Source organism: Oncorhynchus kisutch, linkage group LG2, assembly GCF_002021735.2.
Source record: "Oncorhynchus kisutch isolate 150728-3 linkage group LG2, Okis_V2, whole genome shotgun sequence".
Classification (NCBI taxonomy): domain Eukaryota; kingdom Metazoa; phylum Chordata; class Actinopteri; order Salmoniformes; family Salmonidae; genus Oncorhynchus; species Oncorhynchus kisutch.
In genome coordinates, this window is record NC_034175.2 from 47,072,469 (window position 1) to 47,096,446 (window position 23,978).

The 23,978-nt window shown below is 42.2% G+C and overlaps 1 long non-coding RNA gene across 1 annotated transcript in view; it reads left to right on the forward strand.

Annotated features, from left to right (window-relative positions):
• The window catches only part of LOC109867395 (uncharacterized), a 63,566-nt gene extending 52,920 nt beyond the window's left edge, over nucleotides 1-10,646 (forward strand). The window contains exons 4-5 of the long non-coding RNA XR_002251797.2: nucleotides 9,823-10,073; nucleotides 10,232-10,646. This is a non-coding gene — a long non-coding RNA (uncharacterized LOC109867395). The remainder of the gene's footprint in view (nucleotides 1-9,822; nucleotides 10,074-10,231) is intronic.
• Nucleotides 10,647-23,978: the final 13,332 nt, after the last annotated feature.

Genomic DNA, 23,978 nt, shown 5'->3' on the forward strand with positions numbered 1-23,978 from the left:
ATCATCCAACAAGCATGACAAGTGCTGAGGGCAATTGTCTTTTGTGGGGCAGAGAAAATGGGCCCAATTGGAGCATGTGCACATTCCAAGTCACACAAGTGACAAATTACTTTGTACGTTTCAATAAGAAGCCTTCTTTCTTTTAAGCTGCAGTTTTAGTTGCTTGCAACTGATTTGCTTCTTGATTGCACCATAACCCCCCCCAACCCCTGCAAATAATAAGCAACTCATCTGCAACTTGGTTCCATCCAATTCAAATGTTTTAACTTTGTGCAACTAGTTGCAAGCAACAGCCAATCAAAATGAATGCTTTTGTCACATGATCCATTCGAAGGTTCGGAACTCCGGTCTGTCAGTGCTGCAACCCAGCTGTCAGTGCTGCATGAACCTTGATCAAGGTGGACAGAAAAGGCATTACCTAAACTGGAGCTATAGAAATAAATACTGGAATCAGGACTAGTATAGGTTTATGTACTGTACATAGTTTGGAAATCAATTAATATCATTTTGTAAGTGAACCCAGACCTCTCTCTGATCAGTTTCAATTGAAATTCTTCAACATGAGCTGCACTAGCTTTGTTAACTAGCTTGGTTAGCTCATTGCTAGCTATCTGGCTAGCTTAATCAAACAGTGCTGGCAATTTCATTTTGTCTAGCTAGCTAAATTGTACTGCCAGTATTTTTTGTAAATCAATCGTTATTCAATAATGAAATAGTTGGGATAGTTGGGATAAACAAATTATTTGTGAAATCACAATGTAATGCAGCAGATGACATGGTGTGAGTTTAGGATTTTCAAACAATATGACAGAAGCAGCTTCAATTTGATATGCTGTTGCATGCAATTTTAATTGTGTTTGAGTTAATTCATGTAACAGCATAGTTGCTTGAGATGATGTCACTTGCAATCTGCAACTAAATTGCGTGAAAGATGCTTTGTGTAACTCCTTACACAGTGAGAATGAGAGCGTTCCGGATGACATTATAGATCTCTATGACTCTGCGCTAGCTGGGAGTGGTGAATGCAACAGCTGGTTTTCATGTCACTCACACAGCCTCTGTAACATCCCATCAGGTACTCTGACTTATGAGGGGCCGCATGCGGCTCAACATCCCAGGAAAGCTGGGAAACGTAAATGTTATGCCTTGTTTGGAGTCACCAAGGCGTACGCTCATGGAACATCCAGCGTGTTTCCGATTTTCATACCTACATTGGAGCGGGTAACCAAACCCAGATGTGTTCAAGCACAAAATACATTTTTACTCCCATTGTACTTTTTTGGTAATATGTTCCCTCCAAAGATGACTTCGGGTCACTGGCCTGTGGCTCAGCAGATACAACAGCGAGTTGATTTATCGGAGTCACTTAATCCCTTTGTTTGCACATCCTTTGTAAACATATGCTAATGTCGTATTTTAAAAAACAAACATTTGTACTGCTGAAATTTGTCCAAGAAGAAAGCAGAAACACCCTTTCTTTGAACAAACGATCTCGGTATTGATTTGTCTTTATACTGTAAATCAAACCAGTCAGCCTATAAAGCCTTACTTGCATACTGAGAAGTGACAATATAGCAATCATCAAGCATGAGAGGTCATCAAACATGCAAGATTCCAATCAATCAAATTGAGTTGATTGGTTACTCTAAGCCCCAAGATTTCCACTTATTCAGAACCTACACCCCTACCCTCTTTTTCTCTCCTTTGCCATTAGCTGTCACTTACTAGTCACACTAAAGCTGGAAGAGTTGTACATGTTCCCGGTGATGTCACAGGCCCCTTGAGCTCAGAGCTCCAGCGTGGGAGACGAGCGAGGGGAACTTGTGAAGCTTAGGAGTGTTATGATAACATGAATCAGGCCCCCGGGCAATGTCCTCTCCACATTCTGACATTCAGAGCACCTAGGGGGTCGTTACTTCCTGTGTTCCTCCACGGGGAGGGATGGGAAGGTCCCAGACAGGAAACTGCCCTGTCCGATCGCCAGATTGTGACGGCTCTGAGAAAACAGGGGTGTTTGGCTTTACTCTCTCTTTCCCAGGAAGAAGGGATGTCATTCCTCCTCTCCACTCCATCACTCGGGTATTAATGTATCACTATTTCAAGGTCAAGGTCTCTTGTCAAGAGAACATCACATACCTTTGATTACTGTGTTTTTCTTTTCCCACAATACGGTTTACTTGAAATAGACAAACACTTATGGCTCCAAAATGTTTTGTCACTTAATTGTGTTATTTTATGTCATTCACCTTTGAGTATCACCTACTCTGTACCATAGAGTCTGCCACTGCGTTAGCAAATGCCAGTGGGGATCCTTTTATACACCCTTTATGTTCCATCCATACAAAACCATGACTACTATTTCTACATTCTTTGCTCTTTAAGTCATATGCACATGTATAAATGATGAACAATTCATGTAAGTCCAGTGCAAGACATGCAAATTAAGGAAATTGCTGTGTTTATTTTCATGTTTCAATATTATCTCTTAGATCAACATCTTAAGGAACTCACCTACATTTTGCTAATCATAGACGGTACATAGCCTATATGAGAGCTGACATGAAAGCTCCTGTCTTTTAATTAAGTCATAAGGATTCAGTTGATTGTTTGCAGAAACTAGTGCTTTGAAGTGAACCTGCAAATGAATAGCTGGATGTATAGGTGCATTCAGAGATATGGATTTTCTTATTTATGGTTTGCACGTTTCGTCACAATATTGTTTAGAACATTCATTTTAGGACTGATGCCCGACTGAGCATTCTACTCAATGCATTGTCAATTGGCGCTGATAAAGATTTAATCAAAAGTACACTACTGTAGCTTGGAAATACAATGAGATTTCTAGAGGCAAATAATTAGTAGGATAATTGTCATAATTTTGACTTTAGATGCAGTGTAACATTAGCTAGCTAGCCTAGATTGAAGGAGATCATCAGATTTTAGCTAGCTAATATTGGTATTGCTAGCTATTTTTGACGAACTTTGCTAGCTAATGACGACATTGCTATCTGTCTAAAGTAAATTTGACATGATATATTTGCCTACTTTAGCAATGTCATCATATTTCCAGGCCACTATAGTGTAATTTAGACTAAACATTAATTAGCCCCCGTTCAGGATGAGTGGTCTTATCACAACTTTTGGCCACCACTATAGCAGAGGGTGGCTTGTGAACGTTGATAACAATGGCATGATGCCTACCAAGTGACGGAGGTGCAACCTATGATATTGAGATGTAATTCACTGTAATATAACATATTTGTGTCACTTTCCATTCCAAAGTGACCCTGTCCTGTAAAGAGGAAGATGAATGTAAAATAACTCAGAGAGCAGAGCTTTCAGTGTCACTGCTGTGTTTAACAGAGAGCAGAGCCTCACGGGAGTCAGCCTAATGGCGGTGTGTGTGTGTGTGTACAGGAGGGCTCTGTAGTTCCTCCTCCCACGTAGGTCAGTGGGAATACATTGGGGCTACATCCTGGACTCCACGTAGGGGGAGGAAAAATAAATACAACCCCAAAAACACGTCTGGGATCTGAAGCAGGAATGCGGCAGGGCATGGGAATTGCACTCGCCCAAGAGGATACTTTGGCCGGGCTTGAAACGCCAGCTAACCGTCGGGAGAAACCCCCCTCCTGCCCCTGCCCCCGCCACACAGACAAATCCTCGTCCGCCACTATCAGCCTGCCCAGCGGCACTCGCAAGGAGCTTGAGAAAAAGTGCGTGGGCGAAGACCTCGCTTCTATGTAGGGTTGCTTGACTTGACTACAGCCCCCCCTCCCTTCATAAACACACATATACAGTACACACACTGCGAAACACACACCCCATGTCCCTGCCCTCCACTGTCCCCTGGGACAGTCTAAAGTACTCTGAGCAGGAAGGCCTACAAACAGGGCTCAGACAGCTGCCCAGCACTCCTGATAATTTATTCCAGAGAGAGAGAGCGAGCTACAGAGAGAGGAGGGGAACAAGAGGAGAGGAGTAGGTGGTGTCTGAGAGTCGGAGGATGACGGTGCATTTGGTCCATCAGTGTTCGAAGAGCACGTGGTTCCCACGGTGGGAAGGTCTGCAGAGGTTAGACACTCTGACTAGACTGGGCAGACACTGGCCAGAATGATGAGCCAGGGTCGTGCTCTTAGAGACCCAGACCCAGAGATAGCAGTGGCCGCTCATTAGTTTTGACAGGCCCTGTTAGGATGGATGGAGCGACTACCATAAACAGTGTTTGGTCCATGGGAGAAGACAACACTGATGACAAGCTGAACAGCCCCTTAACTACATTCATGTCATGTTACTGACTGACCTTGAGCATCCTGAGAAAGATTCTGGACTTTCATTCAGGCACTAAACGTTATCATAACTGTAGCAATGTTGAAGACAGAGATGTTTAAAAAAAGAGGTAGAAAAGAGTGTTTGAACACAAAGGTCCCAAAGCCCTCTAATTGACTGATTGAACCAAGGCCAACATATATTCCCACTGTAACGCTGAAGAAATCTTTCCTGAAAGACAGCATTCTCTTTTAATTATTTGATTATGAAAATGAAAACTTTATTTAGGATTTGATGTGATGTAATCGAAATAAAAAAAACAATAAAGCAACATCTTAGTTCAACAGGGTGATATGCCAAGGGAGAAATAAAGCTTTCAGTAACGAAGGGGGAAAACCCAACAAATGAATCCTGCCCTGATTATGTGTGAACTAGAAGTTAATTAACAAACTGTTAATTGAAAACAAGGTTTATAATTATTAAAGTACCAGCATAAACATCATTTCACCCCCAATATGAATAATGTACAATCAGTTGTTCCTATAAGCGATTCTTCTTCTCTAAGAGTTAATTTCATTATGCTAATAAGGATCTGGCTCCTTGTCGAACGTCCACTTTGATCCAGTCTAATTGTCATGATCATCAAAGACTTAGTCGCCACTTGCCGGGAATAAATTCTATGTTTTTTCCCCCTCTTTCATTCTGAATGATATGCAAATTAGATGGGAGCTAGGTAATTAAAATTTTATGTGTCTCGGTATGTTTAACGGTACGGGGAAATGTTAGTCCAACTGGCTGTGTTCGTTTTCGTTTCAAAGTCTAGTAGTCAGGGAAAACTAAGAGCAGAAATTAAAGAGGCAAAAAGTACACTCAGATGAGTAGAAGATGAAAGTGCAGCAGATCCTTAGCCTCAACGTGCACTGTGAGAGCAGAGGGGTAAGATCATATCTTTATTGTAATCTGTTTAAATTTGCCACATTAAACCTTTGTGAGTATCACACCAAAAAACTCCCCCCATGCAGCCAAGATGTGTGTTTCCTATTTACCCCAAACATGAGAGACCAGAGCAGTCCAGAGGGAAAAGACAGATCTGAGAGAGGTTGTCCCAGTGTCTCAAAAATACAACAGGGGGCCTATTACATATTCATACATAAAAGCACTGAGAATATTCACATTACACTGTAACAAACATCCTTCCCCCAAGTTTAATTATTCAAAGATGTATTAACTCTAGTAAGCAGTGTGCTGTGTCATACCTGTGAAACCCAAACCTTAACACTAACCCCTTAACATTACTCTAGCCCAAACTCTGTGTGCATGACTAGTAATGTGTAGTACTAACCCTGTGCTAATGTGTATTTTCTTTGTGTTCTGGGTTTAGGGCAACAGTACTGAGCTGGAATGGTCTTGGACAGCAGGCCTCAGTGTATAATAGTTTTTAAGCTACAGCTGAATAGTATCCTCTCAATGGAAATTGTGCCCCAATTTCCTAATCTGTATTTGATGCAGCTTGTCTGTCTGATTCTTTTCCAGATCTCTTTAATTTGACCATTTGTTTAAATCACCTCAAACAGCTATTTAACTTTATCTGATGCAGTCTCATTAAAGAAAAATGTCTGGTCATTCCATGTGAACTAGAACAAAAGCGTGGGACACTATTTCTGTCATCTTGTTCAAAATAAAAGTATTCTACGCTTTCTCCTCTTCTAAGATCTGCTCTTTGACCTCCTTGTGTATCATCTTGTCTCCTCTATTAAATATTTATTCAAATATCACTCAGCAACATACTCACTGTGACTCAGCTCTGGCTCGCAACTCTAAGTGCTTCTACAAGCCAAGTTACTGTGGGTGAGTACGCCTGAGAACTATTTGTGATATTGAAGGCCAGCCTACTGTACAATCTGCTGTTAAATAAAATACATGTAAAAAATGAAGCATACTGTACTATTGCATAATATTGTATCATTTCATTTTCAGCAGATTGATAGACACTCATACTGTACTGTTCAAATGAAGAATGAATTAAAAAGACAAAAAACGGCACTCTTGCATAAGTTTTCTGCTGCTGCATGCCTCTCAGCCTTCCCATGATCCTCCTCTTTGTTGACCCAGGGCACTTGTTTTCATTGTGGGCACGCAGCATCACGCCACATAGGTGAACGCTGGCAGATTGTGCTTACCTTTTAAGTCCTGCATTAGATGGTGGCGAGAAAAAAAAGCCTCTTACACACCAAAATGAAAATCCTCTGTCTGTTTGAGTGCTTAGGAAGCTGGCCAAATATACTCAGGTATCAGAGCGTTGGCTCAATAACCCCTGCAGGCGATGATGAAACATCATCGCCACCTCTCATATCTCGCTCTCTCTTCCTACCTCCAGTAACTCTAGCGGCGCTCCTGGTTTGGACAAACACTCCCTGGCATGCGTGGTAATTAATTAAAGAGATGAATTAGAGCAGGCCGTTTTTAATGCCGACAGGGAGCGTTGATACGGGCTCTGCGAATGGGGAGCTTTGGGCAGAAATGGATCATTCCGGGGGTTTATAAATGTAATGTAGAAGTGAGGATAGGGATAAAGCCTAATTCCCCTCAGCTCATCGGAGCTCTTTTTATCCTCCTGGTACTGTGCTGTTCTCGTATGTCTCCCATGTCTATGGCTATGCCAAACAACCAACCTTAATGAGGTGAGCTCACATACATGCAGTAACTCTGTGCACACTCCACAATAGCTCAACCAACCCTTCACAAACACTACTCTAAGCATGGCTTGTGTTGAAAAACATGACAATAGATAGATGATGTGTTAAGAGACCAATAAATTACGGACCTTGGTTATTAAGCCCACCGACATTAGGCTTTACTACTTTAGGCAACGGTGATGCATTAAAAACAGTGAGCGCAGGTTAAGTGCTCTGTAATACGCCTGCCTCTCTCTCCACTGAACCCTCAGATAAGCTTGTAACAGATGTGCCGGGTGTTTACTATTGTTTTCTCTATTTGCAATATGATAGATACAAATGTTTCACTCTCTCTTAATAGGCTTTAATATTCCCTTTTGGATTTACCATTTACCCCCTGTCTTAAACCCACTCATTTGACCTCAGTTAGTGTGTTTGTGGTCTTGTAGTTTTGAATCTCTATACATTATCCTGGCAAATGTAATGTGTAATGTGGGTTAAAAACCTAATTACATCCTGAATCAAATCAAATCAAATTTATTTATATAGCCCTTCGTACATCAGCTGATATCTCAAAGTGCTGTACAGAAACCCAGCCTAAAACCCCAAACAGCAAGCAATGCAGGTGGAGAAGCACGGTGGCTAGGAAAAACTCCCTAGAAAGGCCAATACCTAGGAAGAAACCTAGAGAGGAACCAGGCTATGTGGGGTGGCCAGTCCTCTTCTGGCTGTGCCGGGTGGAGATTATAACAGAACATGGTCAAGATGTTCAATGTTCATAAATGACCAGCATGGTCGAATAATAATAAGGCAGAACAGTTGAAACTAGAGCAGCAGCACAGTCAGGTGGAAGTTGAAACTGGAGCAGCAGCATGGCCAGGTAGACTGGGGACAGCAAGGAGTCATCATGTCAGGTAGTCCTGGGGCATGGTCCTAGGGCTCAGGTCAGTTGAAACTGGAACAGCAGCATGGCCAGGTGGACTGGGGACAGCAAGGAGTCATCATGTCAGGTAGTCCTGGGGCATGGTCCTAGGGCTCAGGTCCTCCGAGAGAGAGAAAGAAAGAGAGAAGGAGAGAATTAGAGAACGCACACTTAGATTCACACAGGACACCGAATAGGACAGGAGAAGTACTCCAGATATAACAAACTGACCCCAGCCCCCCGACACATAAACTACTGCAGCATAAATACTGGAGGCTGAGACAGGAGGGGTCAGGAGACACTGTGGCCCCATCCGAGGACACCCCCGGACAGGGCCAAACAGGAAGGATATAACCCCACCCACTTTGCCAAAGCACAGCCCCCACACCACTAGAGGGATATCTTCAACCACCAACTTACCATCCTGAGACAAGGCTGAGCCATGCCTACAGTATCTTTTAAGGTTTTGAGTGGTCAAATATAGGCTTGGGCAATGTACCATACATACCAGGTATTTCAAAATACCCACAGTATGATTTTCAATACTGTCAAGACAATGTTTTGCTGATTTTTCATACATTTGAATATTTGCGGAGCGATGGGTAATGATGCTTCGTGGGTGACTGTTGTTGATGTGTACAGAGGGTCCCTGGTTCGCGCCCGGGTATGGGCGAGGGGACGGTCTAAAGTTATACTGTTGCATTGATGCTGTTGACCCGAATCACTGGTTGCTGCGGAAAAAGAGGAAGGTCAAAAGGGGGGTGAGTGTAACGGATGTGAAACGGCTAGCTTAGTTAGCGGTGCGCGCTAAATAGCGTTTCAACGTCACTTGCTCTGAGACCTTGAAGTAGTAGTTCCCCTTGCTCTGCAAGGGCCATGGCTTTTGTGGAGAATGGGTAACGATGCTTCGAGGGTGACTGTTGTTGATGTGTGCAGAGAGTCCCTGGTTCGCGCCCGGGTATGGGCGAGGGGACGGTCTAAAGTTATACTGTTACACTGTTACACTTCGGTCTTTAGGTTTCTTGAAAGTTGTCACGTTCAAAATGATCAACAGCTTAGCAGCTTGATCACTCACTTTTGGCTGTGCAGTCCATCCCAACTGTAAAACACATGTTTAGGTTATTGAAACCTACAATCGGTTACCCAGAAGTAACATTTTTGTGAAAGTTGTCACTTCAAGGTTTAACCTCTGGAGGGAATGATATTAACAATTATGATTTTCGTTGTGAGAAGGAAGGAATCAAAGTCTCCTCCCTCGTAAAAGGAAACTCTCAGCCAAATCCCTCCCTTCCGCTAATTTCACCTGTGTTCATGATCCGTGTGGACACACGCACAAAGCAGTAAACATGGAAGAAGTGACTGAGGATTCTTTCAACACAGCTATTTCGAAACATAGCGGTGTCCATTCTGTTTTATCGTTCAATCCACTGCAACAGTTGTGCTTCAAAAATGTTGACTGACAAAGGGGACTTTTTGAATGCTTGCCAACTGGCTGTGGCAAAAGTTTAACATATCAAGCAATGTATGGAGAAAAGTTATTCAAACAACCGTGTTCATCGGTTGATAGGACTGGCAGGGGACTAAGTGCACACTGTTGTCACATTTCAGATGAACTCCTGTCTAGCCATTGCTATTGCAGCTAACTAACTAGCTAGAGTTCAACATAGCTAGCTAGCTAAGTGGACTGTAGCTAGGTTTCTAGAAAAGAAAAACTAGCTATATAATTGCTAGCAATATTTTAAAGACTAGTAACTGACTACTGAACACTTTTTTGTCAAACTACTTTGTTTCCCTTCCGGTTTATTGATGCATTAAATATAGCTAAATGCCTGATTTTACTGCAAATAGGCTGTGTTGTTTTGATATAATTTGTGCGCATTAGTTAGTTTCATTAGTTAGCTAAATTACTGACTGACTAGGATTATTCTTATTCATGTTGTTGTTGTTGCATTTCAGGGGGAAAGGGAGTTGGATCACAGAAAGCAGCTGACAGACCAGGGCCCATAGCAGTGCTGATCTCAGAGTAGCAGTACTGATTTAGGATCAGTTTAGCCTTATAGATCACAATGAATATGATTGCAATGACAAGGGGGAGCTGGTCCTAGATCGCTATTCCTACTCTGAAGCCGCTTTGTGAATACGGGCCCTGGATGAAAGCTGTTGCCCAATTCCTTGCACAGCAGTCGTTTCACCACAGGACCCTAGAGGTATTACAGTCAATGCTTATGAATTGAGTATAAGTAAATTTCCATATATCAATGACACTTACAAATATGTTGAATTTTTCAGCAACATGTGCAGTAAATGCTAACATGGCTTTGGTGATGAAAGGTACATAATGCATTTATTGTCATCTCCCTATCAGGCCACTGCATGCTGTGACATGGGCCTGGATGATGACAAATGTTCTTCAAGCTGCCTGATTGAATACTGAGGCCTTCAGTGCTACTGGAAGCAAGTGCCTTACCAGGGAGCACAGCAACAGTCTCTCTCACAGCCATTCTGTCAACATGTATTGAATGTAACCACTCAAATTTATATGAACGACTACTGGCGAAAGCACTGACTTATATATACTTAGTCTATTTGAACCATTCTTCAATCTTGACTGGGATACATATTTTAGTTCTCACGCCTTTGTGATGTGTCTGATAAACATGAATAAAAATGTATTCACCCTTGCACTGATTTTTAGACCTTTTGAATCATAAGCTGTAAGTGCTGTCTTGATGTTGAAATGACCACAGAAATACAAAAAATGTAATAAAAAGTGAAGACCAACGTACCAAACATGCTATGAAAAAGTTATTGTCTTGTAATCAACAAACTGAAAAAGTAAAATGACATGTTTATACAAAACCTTCTTGCATTTGGCCATCCCCAAAATGTGGCCATTGAAAGGGTTAGTTAGATAGTTTACATCCTTCCTCGGGGAACTGTCTGCGGATAGCTGAAAACAGGGTGGCAGGTTTTTTGATGTGCTGCTCTAGAGTTCCATAACCCAGAAGACTCAACTGGGGATAGGGGGATGGACACATGTTCAATCTAATAAAAGTCTGGAAGACTTTTACAGGGAGGAGAGAGCATGTGTCTGAGTGAGTACATGCAATCCAATCCAACCAGTGGCCCTGGATAATATTCTATGCGATCACACAGGCAGACCGCCATAGTGAAGGAGATTTACAGAGTGCATCAAGTATACTATTATGAGTGGAGATTACTTGCAGGTACTGTAGTTGGCTCTGGAGGTCCTTGGACCATTCTGTCTCTGTACCACCTTCATTTGATTTATTTTAATTTAACCTTTATTTAACTAGGCAAGTCAGTTAAGAACAAATTCTCATTTACAATGATGGCCTATCAAAAGGCAAAAGGCCTCCAGCCTTTTGCCTAAAAAAAGAGAGCTGGATAGAGGTAGTGAGTGTGCTTGAAATAGAGCCCTCACCCCGGGTGTTACTCCAGAATGATGCAGAGGGCTTCTCCACTCCTTAAATGAATGGAGTATTAGTACTCTTGATAGTATCATGCAATGTAAATGGAAACAATAATATCATGACTTACTGACACGGGGTGCTCCATGTTCCTGCTGGTAGCAAGCCTCAACTTCGATGCAGATAAAAGTCCTGGCTTGTAGGAAGGTGGGATCTATCTCAACCAGGCTTCAAGAAATCAGATGACAAACCTGGAATAAGTCGAGGTAGCAATTGTTTGTGAGATGAGACTTGGTGCCATAATATAATTCACTTGAATGGCATGTCATATTTTTTATCAGCTCTATTGTTGTCATTTACAGACATGAATCATGAAATAGGCAAACTGATACATGAATCATGAAATAGGCAAACTGATACATGAATCATGAAATAGGCAAACTGGTACATGAATCCTAAATGCAGGTACCATTTTCTTTTCTTAATCGCTGCAGGTTTGTTATCTGATTTCTTGAAGCTTGTTGGAGATAAATGCTACCTTTCTACAAGGCAGGACATTTATCTGCATCCAAGATCAGGCTTGCTACAAGCAGGAACATAGAGCAGTCTGTGTCCTTCTTAAAACAATTCCATATAGCTTAGTAGTACCCCCCCCTCCTCCTCCCCCGGCTTAGACAGTGTTAGACTTTTATGGGCTAATGTGAAACATGGCATTTCATGAAAATATACATGTAGAACGAACATTCAGTCTTTAGCTTTTCTCCAGGGGTACAATAACTATTGCTCATAGGGCTTGAAATCCCTTCCCCAGTTTAACCCTTTGACACATACGAACACACAGTGTGATCATTATACAGTGGTCCCTGCAGCGTACGCTCAAACTGGTATGATTAGAACACTTATTTAGAATGTCCAGATACGATCGACGCAACAGTCAGCTTTTGAGCTGGCCACACTGTTTTTAAAATAAATATTTTGCACAAACACAGTCTTTATAATGTTACTTTCCCATAATATGAATTAGCTAATAGCAATTACTATTTATATTCAACACATCACAGGCAATGTTCCCTAAAAAACAATTGTCTGCTGAGCACAAATTCTGTGCAACTTCCAGCACGTGTTTACTGTGAACACTGAGACTGTACCAAATTTAAGTTATAGTTTCAGACTGTGGTTAAGTAGGCTCCTTTGACTATTTGATCATAAAGTTGGCCTACTATCAAAAATATGGACATAGCTGTTCTATCATTTAGCCTACAGTAGCAGCCAATGTGTGGTGTTCAATGTAGGCTTACATTCCATGAGACTTTTGAAAACAACATGCAGGACTTGACATTAACCTGTATAAGACCGGTGTCCCCACCACAGGACGGTTGAGCTAACTTAGGCTAATGTGATTAGCATGAGGTTGAAAGTAACAAGAACATTTCCCAGGGCATAGACATATCTGATATGGGCATAAAGCTTAAAATCTTGTTAATCTATCTCCACTGTCCAATTTACAGTAGCTATTACAGTGAGGTGACTGAAAATGTTGCATTTTTGATGCAAGAAATCACTCTACAAAATAAAATGCATTGTTTTTCCCAATACCATTATTACAGAGAATCAGACAGAGTATGCTATCCTCTGCCTATTGGCTACTTAGCTTACTCAAGCATGTCTCAAAATGCAACACTGTCCCTTTAAGATCCAAAAAGCTCTTTACCCAATTCCCTTTCAAAGATGTGCTCATTTTGTGTTCTTGTAGGAAGCAATCACTCCCCCATGGCTGACTACACATGATCTATAACTCACTAACTAGCAAAGGATATGAACACATGGCTAAATGCAGCACTCACTTTGATCTCCAAACAAACGCATCTACTCACGACCGCTCATGCTGTAAACACAGTCCAGTTCAAGGTGAATGGCACAGATTCATATATGGAAATCGTCTATTTGCATATTGGCCTACTGCAGCTCTGATTGGTTATGCAGCACTGGTCTGTGTAGAGCCAGTGCTGAGTTGTGCATTTCAATGCTATAAAATCCTACTCCAATGTGTTCTGCCTACAACAAAATATGTTGCATAGTTTGTTTTGCTTAGGTATGTTGCATTGAAAGTGGCTAATATTGAGTTAATTCGATCACAATTCCCACAATAAAGGTAAACGTTGATAGTGTTAACGAAGCAGGAAAACTCAAGAAAGTTGAGTTTAGTTCAATCTCGTGCTTCTCTGTGCGGGTTTATAATTGTTCTGTGCGCATGCAAGCAGCTTAGTGTGAACATTGATCACGGGTGAGCTCACCAGTGATCAAAGTAATTGAGTGAAACACAAAAAATCTAAAAGTAATCCGATGATGGGTAGTTTGTGTGCGCGCCATGTTTGTTTTTTCTCGTCAACCAAAGTAAAGAGGTTACAAGATGAGTTGGGTCTGTTTGCAGTATGCATGTTGAAGGGGGTGTATTGTCTACCACCATTCACTTTAGAAAGTTTACTCGAAAGAGGAGAGAACCATCCCTTCACTTCGTTTTGTTAAAACATCTTTGGTCTGACAGACATTTATGTGATAACCAGAATGCATTGTATGTCAACGAACATGGAGCCACACATAGCTGACAATTAGCTTAGCATTAGCTCATCATAATCAGTACAAACCTCAAAACAGTAGTTGACACACATCATATGTGTCCATTACAATCTATGCAAGAATCGGAATGCACGATTTGTCACCAGTACTTGAAAATGTGAATAAAACAGCAAGTACTCTGTACTACAGTAGAAATGACAACACGATATACAGAAACTAAAATGATAACATAGTAAGGCACTTACTTTGATAGTAACACACACATGTCCAAAGTTATTATTATTAAGGAAAACAACAAAGAAGGCAATGCGGGTACCAGCCAGAAAATGTGCATGAGGGAAATGTTTGTGCAAATTCTGAAGTTCTGTTCCGACTGGAGATGTGCAAATGTCTGCATACTTGATCCGGGGAAACACTGGGAAAGTGCTTCAGCTCTTGTCGAAGACAGAAGTTTGTCCGGCTCAGTAATGCCTCAAACGCAAATTGTCGTAAACAGTGAAATGGGTTACTTCTATGTGAATTAATGAGGAAGCAGAACACACCACAATTATTAATTTTTTTAGAAAATAACACTTTTTAGAAAATAATAAGAAATTCACAAGTTGAAAAATATCCTACAGATAAGCAGGCAGCGTGCCTTGGTTTGAGGGCAGTGTGGGTTAACTGTCCTGTTGTTTAACAATCGCATTTTGAAACAGTGAGTGCATTCTGACATCACGCGCATAAAAAACTTATGCTGGGGCAACTGTTGAAGCTTTTGGAATTCCACACATGGAAAGGTTAAGCATCGCCTTCACATTATCCTGATTTGTCCAAATAATAAATTAAGAAAGTCCAAAACCAGGAACTACTGATGCTCATAATCTCATAATTCTATGTGAGCATTGACAGATTCAAATAAAATTGTATTTGTCACACGTCGAATACAACAAGTGTAGACCTTACCGTGAAATGCTTACTTATAAGGCCTTAACTAACAATGCAGTTCAAGAAATAAAGATGAAAAATAAAGTAAAAAATTAAATAAAATGTAAAACATTCAAATAACAATAATGAGGCTATAAAGAGGGGGTACCGGTACAGACTCAATGTGCGGGGGTACAGGTTAGTTGAGGTCATTTGTAGTGACTGCATAGATAATCAACAGTGAGTAGCAGCAGTGTAAAAACAAGGGGGTGGGGGTCAATGTAAATAGTCCAGGTGGCTATTTTCTTAATTGTTCAGCAGTCTTATGGCCTGGGGGAGAAGCTGTTAAGAAGCCTTTTGGAGATAGACTTAGTGCTCGGGGACCGCTTGCCGTGCGATCGCAGAAAGAACAGTTTATGACTTGGGTGACTGGAGTCTTTGACACATTTTTGGGCCTTCTTCTGACACAGCCTAGTATATAGGTCCTGGATGACAGTAAGCTTTACCCCAGTGATGTACTGGACCATACGCATTACCCTCTGTAGCGCCTTATGGTAAGATGCCGAGCAGGTGCCAGACCAGATGGTGATGCAACCGGTCAGGATGCTGTTGATGGTGCAGCTGTAGAACCTTTTGAAGATGTGGGGACCCATGGAAAATATATTCAGTCTCCTGTGGGGGAAAGGTGTTGTCGTGCCCTCTTCACGACTGTCTTGGTGTGTTTGGACCATGATAGTGTGTTGGTGATGTGAACACCAAGGAACTTGAAACTCTTGACCTGCTCCACTACAGCCCCTTCGATGTGAATGGTGCCGTGTTCGGCCCTCCTTTTCCTGTAGTCCATGATCAGCTCCTTTGTCTTGCTCACGTTGAGGGAGAGGTTGTTGTCCTGACACCACACTGCCAGGTCTTTGACCTCCTCCTTATAGGCTGTCTCATCGTTGTCTATGTTCAGGCCTACCACTGTTGTGTCGTCAGCAAACTTAATGATGGTGTTAGAGTCGTGCTGGGCCACGTAGTCATGGGTGAACAGGGAGTACAGTAGGGGACTAAGCACGCACCCCTGAGGGTTCCCAGTGTTGAAGATCAGCATGGCAGATTTCTTGTTGCATATCCTTACCAGCTGGGGGCGGCACGTCAGGAAGTCAAGGATCCAGTTGCAGAGGGAGATGTTTAGTCCCCGGGTCCTTCGCTTAGTGATGAGCTTTGTGGGCACTATTGTGTTAAACGCTGAGCTGTAGTCAATGAACAGCATTCTCACATTCGTGTTCCTTTTGTCCAGGTGGGAAACAGCAGTGTGGAGTGCAATTGAGATTGCATCATCTGTGGATCTGTTGGGGTGTTATGCGAATTGGAGTGGGTTTAGGGTTTCCTGAATGATGGTGTTGATGTGAGCTATGACCAGCCTTTCAAAGAACTTCATGGCCCGGTCTGTAACTGCTATCCCATGCTAACTGCTTCAAAATCAAATCAAATTTATTTATATAGTCCTTTGTACATCAGCTGATATCTCAAAGTGCTGTACAGAAACCCAGCCTAAAACAACCCAAACAGCAAGTAATGCAGGTGTAGAAGCACGGTGGCTAGGAAAAACTCCCTAGAAAGGCCAAAACCTAGGAAGAAACCTAGAGAGGAACCAGGCTATGTGGGGTGGCCAGTCCTCTTCTGGCTGTGCCGGGTGGAGATTATAACAGAACATGGCCAAGATGTTCAAATGTTCATAAATGACCAGCATGGTCCAATAATAATAAGGCAGAACAGTTGAAACTGGAGCAGCAGCACGGCCAGGTGGACTGGGGACAGCAAGGAGTCATCATGTCAGGTAGTCCTGAGGCATGGTCCTAGGGCTCAGGTCCTCCGAGAGAGAGAAAGAACGAGAGAAAGAGAGAATAAGAGAGAGCACACTTAAATTCACACAGGACACCGAATAGGACAGGAGAAGTACTCCAGATATAACAAACTGACCCTAGCCCCCCGACACATAAGCTACTGCAGCATAAATACTGGAGACTGAGACAGGAGGGGTCAGGAGACACTGTGGCCCCATCCGAGGACTGCTTGCTTGCTAACCCAGCCTGCTAACTGCTAGCTTGCCCCGGTCTACTAGCTGCTAGCTTGTTTAGCCCCGACCTACTAACTGTTAGCTTGTTAGCATTGGCCTGCTAACTGAGTGCCTTCCTCACCAACTTCAATAAGCATGCCCCTCTCAAAAAATGTAGAACTAGGAATAGATATAGTCCTTGGTTCACTCCAGACCTGTCTGCCTTTGACCAGCACAAAAACATCCTGTGGCGTTCTGCATTAGCATCGAATAGCCCCCGTGATATGCAACTTTTCAGGGAAGTTAGGAACAAATATACACAGGCAGTTAGAAAAGCTAAGGCAAGCTTTTTCAAACAGAACTTTGCATCCTGTAGTACTAACCTAAAAAAGTTCTGGGACACTGTAACGTCCATGGAGAATAAGAGCACCTCATCCCAGCTGCCCACTGCTTTGAGGCTAGGAAACACTGTCACCACCGATAAATCCACTATAATTGAGAATTTCAAGAAGCATTTCTCTACGGCTGGCCATGCTTTCCACTTGGCTACCCCTACCCCGGTCAACTGCCCGGCACCCTCCACAGCAACCCGCCAAAGCCCCCACCATTTCTCTTTTACCCAAATCCAGATAGCTGATGTTCTGAAAGAGCTGCAAAATCTGGACTGCTACAAATCAGCCGGGCTAGACAATCTGGACCCTCTCTTACTAAAAATATCTGCTGAAATTGTTGCAAACCCTATTACTAGCCTGTTCAACCTCTCTTTTGTATCGTCTGAGATTCCTAAAGATTGGAAAGCTGCCGCGGTCATCCACCTCTTCAAAGGGGGTGACACTCTAGACCCAAACTGCTACAGACCTACAGTATATCTATCCTACCCTGTCTTTCTAAGGTCTTCGAAAGCCAAGTCAACAAACAGATTACTGACCATTTCGAATCCCACCATACCTTCTCCGCTATGCAATCTGGTTTCAGAGCTGGTCATGGGTGCACCTCAGCCACGCTCAAGGTTCTAAACAACATCATAACCGCCATCGATAAGAGACATTACTGTGCAGCCGTATTCATCGACCTGGTCATGGCTTTCAACTCTGTCAATAACAACATTCTTATTGGCAGACTCGACAGCCTTGGTTTCTCAAATGATTGCCTCGCCTGGTTTACCAACTACTTCTCTGATAGAGTTCACTGTGTCAAATCGGAGGGACTGTTGTCCGGTCCTCTGATAGTCTCTATAGGTGTGCCACAGGGTTCAATTCTCGGTCCGACTCTCTTTACTGTATACATCAATGATGTTGCTCTTGCTGCTGGTGATTCTCTGATCCACCTCTACGCAGACGACACCATTCTGTATACTTCTGGCCCCTCCTTGGACACTGTGTTAACTAACCTCCAGACGAGCTTCAATGCCATACAACGCTCCTTCCGTGGCCTCCAACTGCTCTTAAACGCAAATAAAACTAAATGCATGCTATTCAATCGATCACTGCCAACACCTGCCCGCCCGTCCAGCATCACTACTCTAGCTTAGAATACGTGGACAACTACAAATACCTAGGTGTCTGGTTAGACTGTAAATTCTCCTTCCAGACTCACATTAAGCATCTCCAATCCAAAATTAAATCTAGAATCGGCTTCCTATATCGCATCAAAGCATCCTTCACTCATGCTGCCCAACATACCCTCGTAAAACTGACTGTCCTACTGATCCTTGACTTCGGCGATGTCATTTACAAAATATCCTCCAACACTCTACTCAGCAAATTGGATGTAGTCTATCAAAGTGCCATTCATTTTGTCACCAATGCCCCATATACTACCCACCAGTGCGACCTGTATGCTCTCGTTGGCTGGCCCTCACTTCATATTCGTTGCCAAAACCCACTGGCTCCAGGTCATCTATAAGTCTTCGCTAGGTAAAGCCCCGCTTTATCTCAGCTCACTGGTCACTATAGCAGCACCCACCCGTAGCACGCCCTCCAGCAGGTATATTTCACTGGTCATCCCCAAAGCCAACTCCTCTTTTTGCAGTCTTTCCTTCCAGTTCTCTGCTGCCAATGACTGGAACAAATTGCAAAAATCACTGAAGCTGGAGTCTTATATCTCCCTCACTAACTTTAAGCATCAGCTGTCAGAGCACCTGTACACAGCCCATCTGTAATTAGACCACCCAATTACCTCATCCCCATATTGTTATTTTTTGTTGTTCCTTTGCACCCTAGTGTCTCTACTTGCAATTCATCTTCTGCACATCTAGCACTCCAGTGTTTAATTGCTAAATTTTAATTATTTCACCACTATGGCCTATTTATTGCCTTACCTCCCTAATCTTACTACATTTGCACACACTGTACATATATTTTTCTATTGTGTTACTGACTGTACGTTTGTTTATTCCATGTGTAACTCTGTGGTGTTTGTGTCGCACTGCTTTGCTTTATCTTGGGCAGGTCGCAGTTGTAAATTAGAACTTGTTCTCAACTGGCCTACCTGGTTAAATAAAGGTGAAATAAATAAAATTTAAATTAAAAGTATTGAGCAAATCACTGGTACTTCCTGCTTTAGGTTTTCCTTGTAAGCAGGAATCAAGATAATAAAATTATGGTCAGATTTGCCAAATGGAGGGCGAGGGAGAGCGTTTTATGTGTCTCTGTGTGTGGAGTAAAGGTGGTCTAGATTGTTTTTCCTTCTGGTTTCACATGTGACATGCTGGTAGAAATGAGGTGAAATGGATTTAAGGTTGCCTGTATTAAGGAGCACCGCTTCTGGATGAGTATTGTCTTGTTTGCTTATGGCCTTATACAGCTTGTTGAGTGTGGTCTTAGTGCCAGCATCATTTTGTGGTGGTAAATAGACGGCTACGAAAAATATAGATGAAAACTCTTTTGGTAGATAGTGTGGTCTACAGCTTATCATGAGCAATACCTCTAGACTTCCTTAATATTAGACATCGCGCACCAGCTGTTATTGACAAAATGACACCCACCCCCACACCTCGTCTTACCAGACGTAGCTGTTCTGTCCTGCCGATGCATGGAAAACCCAGCCAACTGTATACTATCCAAGTCATCGTTCAGCCATGACTCGGCGAAACACAAGATATTTTAGTTTTTAATGTCCCGTTGGTAGGATAGTCTTGAATGGAGATCATCCAGTTTATTCTCCAGTGATTGCACGTTGTCCAATAAAATGGATGGTAGAGGCAGATTACCCACTCACTGACAAATTCTCACATGGCACCCTGATCTTCGCCCCCTGTATTTCCATATTTTCTTCACGCGAATGACAGGCATTTGTGCCTAGTCTCGGAGAAGCAGTATATCCTTCGCGTCGGACTCATTAAAGAAAAGATCTTCATCCAGTTCAAGGTTAGTAATCGCTATTCTGATATCAGATGCTGTTTTTGGTCACACTTTACAAGTGAATCTGTCCTCGAGAGATTATTCAAACCTGATCTGTCATCGATGACAACTAGCTGGCTCAGGTCTTTGGCTGAGCTGCTTCTGCCTTGCCTCATGCTAGCTGATTTTTCGTTTAGCTATCTCAAATAAATTACAAAGATGTATTTGGAAAGAAATAACGTCTCTTGTCTCCTGAGTGGTGCAGTGGTCTAAGTGCACTGCATCCCAGTGTTGTGGCATCAGTAAAACCTGGGGTTCGGTCCCATAAGGCAGCACACAATTGGCCCAGCGTTATCTGGGTTAGGCGAGGGTTTGGCCGGGGGGGGGGGGCTTTACTTAGCTCATCGCGCTCTAGCGACTCCTTGTGGCGGGCCGGGCGCCTGCAATCTGACTTTGGTCGTCAGTTAAACTGTGTCTTTCTTTTACATTGGTGCAGCTGGCTTCCGGGTTAAGCGCGGCTTGGTGGGTCATGTTTCAGAGGACGCATACCTTGACTTTCACCTCTCCCGAGACAAGATCGTAATTGAATCGCAATTGAATATCTTTAAATTGGGGAGAAAAAGGGGGTAATATTACATTTTTAAAAAAAAGAAATAGCGCCCCTTATGTGTATTGCGGGTAAAACCATACAGGAACAGTATGGATAGTTCTGGATATCACCCAACCCTAATACAGTAGCTTTAAATCTGCATAAATGCATAAAGTGAGGAGGTTGCAACATAATGGCCCCAACAGTATCAACATAACAACACAAATACCATCACATTAGTTTAACCTTCTTGCTTAAAGCGACATTTCACTTCATATTCATCATCTTAAGCACCACCCTAACATCAACATATATGACAATGGCACGTTTTGTGGAAAACATAGAGGGAGTAGGTGTTTCCAATCACATCATCACTGTGCATCATGTGATTTTAACCAATTATGAGTATGCATTGCCTACTAATTCCCTACCAATTGTCAACCAATTGGTTGATGATGTCATTCCTTTATCTTTTTTACTACAAAACATAGAAACCCGTCATTTTCACATATGTTGATGTTGGGGTGGTGCTGGAAATTATGAATATTTTGGAATGTCCCTTTAACTTGGACCATTTGCAGGAGATGTAGTAAACTCTCCTTTCCTGTCTCTGATAGCATTCTCTGGCATACTTTTAAAGGAGGGCCCCTCCAGTCAAGTCCTGTGGTTTCTCATGCAATATGAAAGCATTACCTGTGTCACAACCCTTCTCAAGCCCATTCTCTCTCACACAATTTGATTAATGCACAATGATACAGTGTCTTAGATTAGAGAAAAAATATCTAATTTCAATAAAAACATCTGCGAGTCTGTCGCCCAGAAAATAACGGCGCCACTTAACTCTCAGTTGATGAGAAACGTTCTCTGTTAACATATTTATTGCATTTGTTAAGGGTATTAGCTATGTCCACATTACTTTTTCACAAAGTTATCCTCTAACGCACTGGCTTTTAAACATTCTTTGGATGAATTGTGTTCTTTAGAACAGAAGTAGGCCTATGTTCCTCAAATTTGTTTGAGAATAAGGGAAGTCTATATCACCAAACATTATAGATTTTCTTTTATAGGAAATGGCATACGGAACACTTCCTCCATCAACTTTCACTCACATCTGGGCAGAACCTTTTCACTGCATAAACAATAGGGTCTCAGGTGTACATCGGTAGTTGGTGGGAAAAGAGGATGAAGGGGGATCATTTCATCTCCAACCCCTTCACACACACACACACACTTGCAGATTTACCCACCCCTGTAGGACCCCCTACTGACAGACGATGTTGAGGGTTCAAGTGGCTAATGGTAGACAGGCCGCCACTTTGTACCAATTACAGTCTGACTGTTTGACCCCCAGTGTTTCATACAAAGAGGACCGCCACTTCCAACTAATTCTTTGTCTCACATACATGTTCACAATACATGTTCCGATTTTAAGTACCTTGGCATCATACTTGATTCCAACCTCTCTTTTAAAAAGCATGTGAAAAAGGTAATTCAAATAACCAAATTCAACCTAGCTAATTTCCGATTTATACGAAATTGTTTGACTACAGAGGTAGCAAAACTGTACTTCAAATCTATGATACTCCCCCACTTAACATACTGCTTGACTAGTTGGGCCCAAGCTTGCTGTACAACATTAAAACCTATTCAGTCTGTCTACAAACAGGCTCTCAAAGTGCTTGATAGGAAGCCCAATAGCCATCATCATTGTCACATCCTTAGAAAGCATGAGCTCTTGAGTTGGGAAAATCTTGTGCAATACACCGACGCATGTCTTGTATTCAAGATCCTCAATGGCCTGGCTCCCCCTCCACTCAATATTTTTGTTAAACAGAAAACCCAGACATATGGCAGCAGATCCACAAGGTCTGCCATGAGAGGTGACTGTATAGTTCCCCTAAGGAAAAGCACCTTTAGTAAATCTGCATTCTCTGTGAGAGCTTCCCATGTCTGGAATACACTGCCATCAGACACACATAACTGCACCACATATCACAATTTCACAAAATGCTTGAAGACATGGCTAAAGGTCAATCAGATTTGTGAACATGGTCCCTAGCTGTGTGTTGCCACTCCATGTTGTCTGTTGTCTGTAGCTTGTGAGGTGTTGGAAACACTTTGTTGCTTTTATGAATTTTGTCTTGCTGCTTTTTGTTTTATGCTGCTCTGTCTGTATGCTACGTCTTGCTTGTCCTATGTTGCTCTGTCTGTATGCTATGTCTTGCTTGTTCTATGTTGCTATTGTCTACATTGTAATTGTTTTTAATAACCTGCCCAGGGACTGCGGTTGAAAATTAGCCGGTTGGCTAAAACCGGCACTTTTACTGAAATGTTGATTAATGTGCACTGTCCCTGTAAAAATAAAAATAAACTCAAACTCAAACTCAAACAAAGTTTTCCTCTTTGAGCCAAAGAAAACTGATGAAGTCAATCCATAGTACATAATGGCTTAACTAAAGCTTGGCATTAAGAGTTAGCAATGTGTATGTTGCTTGTTTGTGATTATTATGCATTATTACCATTAGATTCAAACAAAATGAGTATGAACTTTACAGGAATCTATAGTACAGATGTATGATCTTAATTTGATCTTAATTTTTTGATGAGAAGTTTCCTGCACAGCAGGAAATGCAAAGTGCATTCCAAGTATAAAAAGGCTTCTAAAGTTTGTAATTTCCACTTTAAAATGTCAAACTTGATTTGCCCTAATGTAAAATGTATCAACCCCTACAAAAAATGAATATGAATTATAATCCAGAAAATACTACACATTTCCTGTGGCTGCAGAATATTTGTCCTGCTTTAGCAAACTGGCTCAAATTATGATCCTAAATCTGTACATGTTTGTACAGTGCTGTGTACCCTACATAGCTGCTGCAATTACAACAAATGCTGTTGAGGGTATGAACAACAGTTAGATGACTAATTTGACTGCTTGGATCTTCCCAACCGTCCCCTCTTGCTAAAAGAGATAAACTGGTTGTGGTGTTTTTTTTTTTTACCCCAGGCCACAACCCCTCTCCCACAGAACGTAGTGCTACATCCGGTGTTGGACAGGAATCTGACTAATGTTTATGTGGATTAATGTCCTGCATTTACAGACCCATTATCTGAAACAAAATGTCTCCCCCTCAACAGTTTTTCATTCTAAATTACGTTATCCCATGTCTGCTCCCACTCCGATGGCTTAACAGCACTTAAGGTGTCTGTAGTGTTGCTCCTCACTG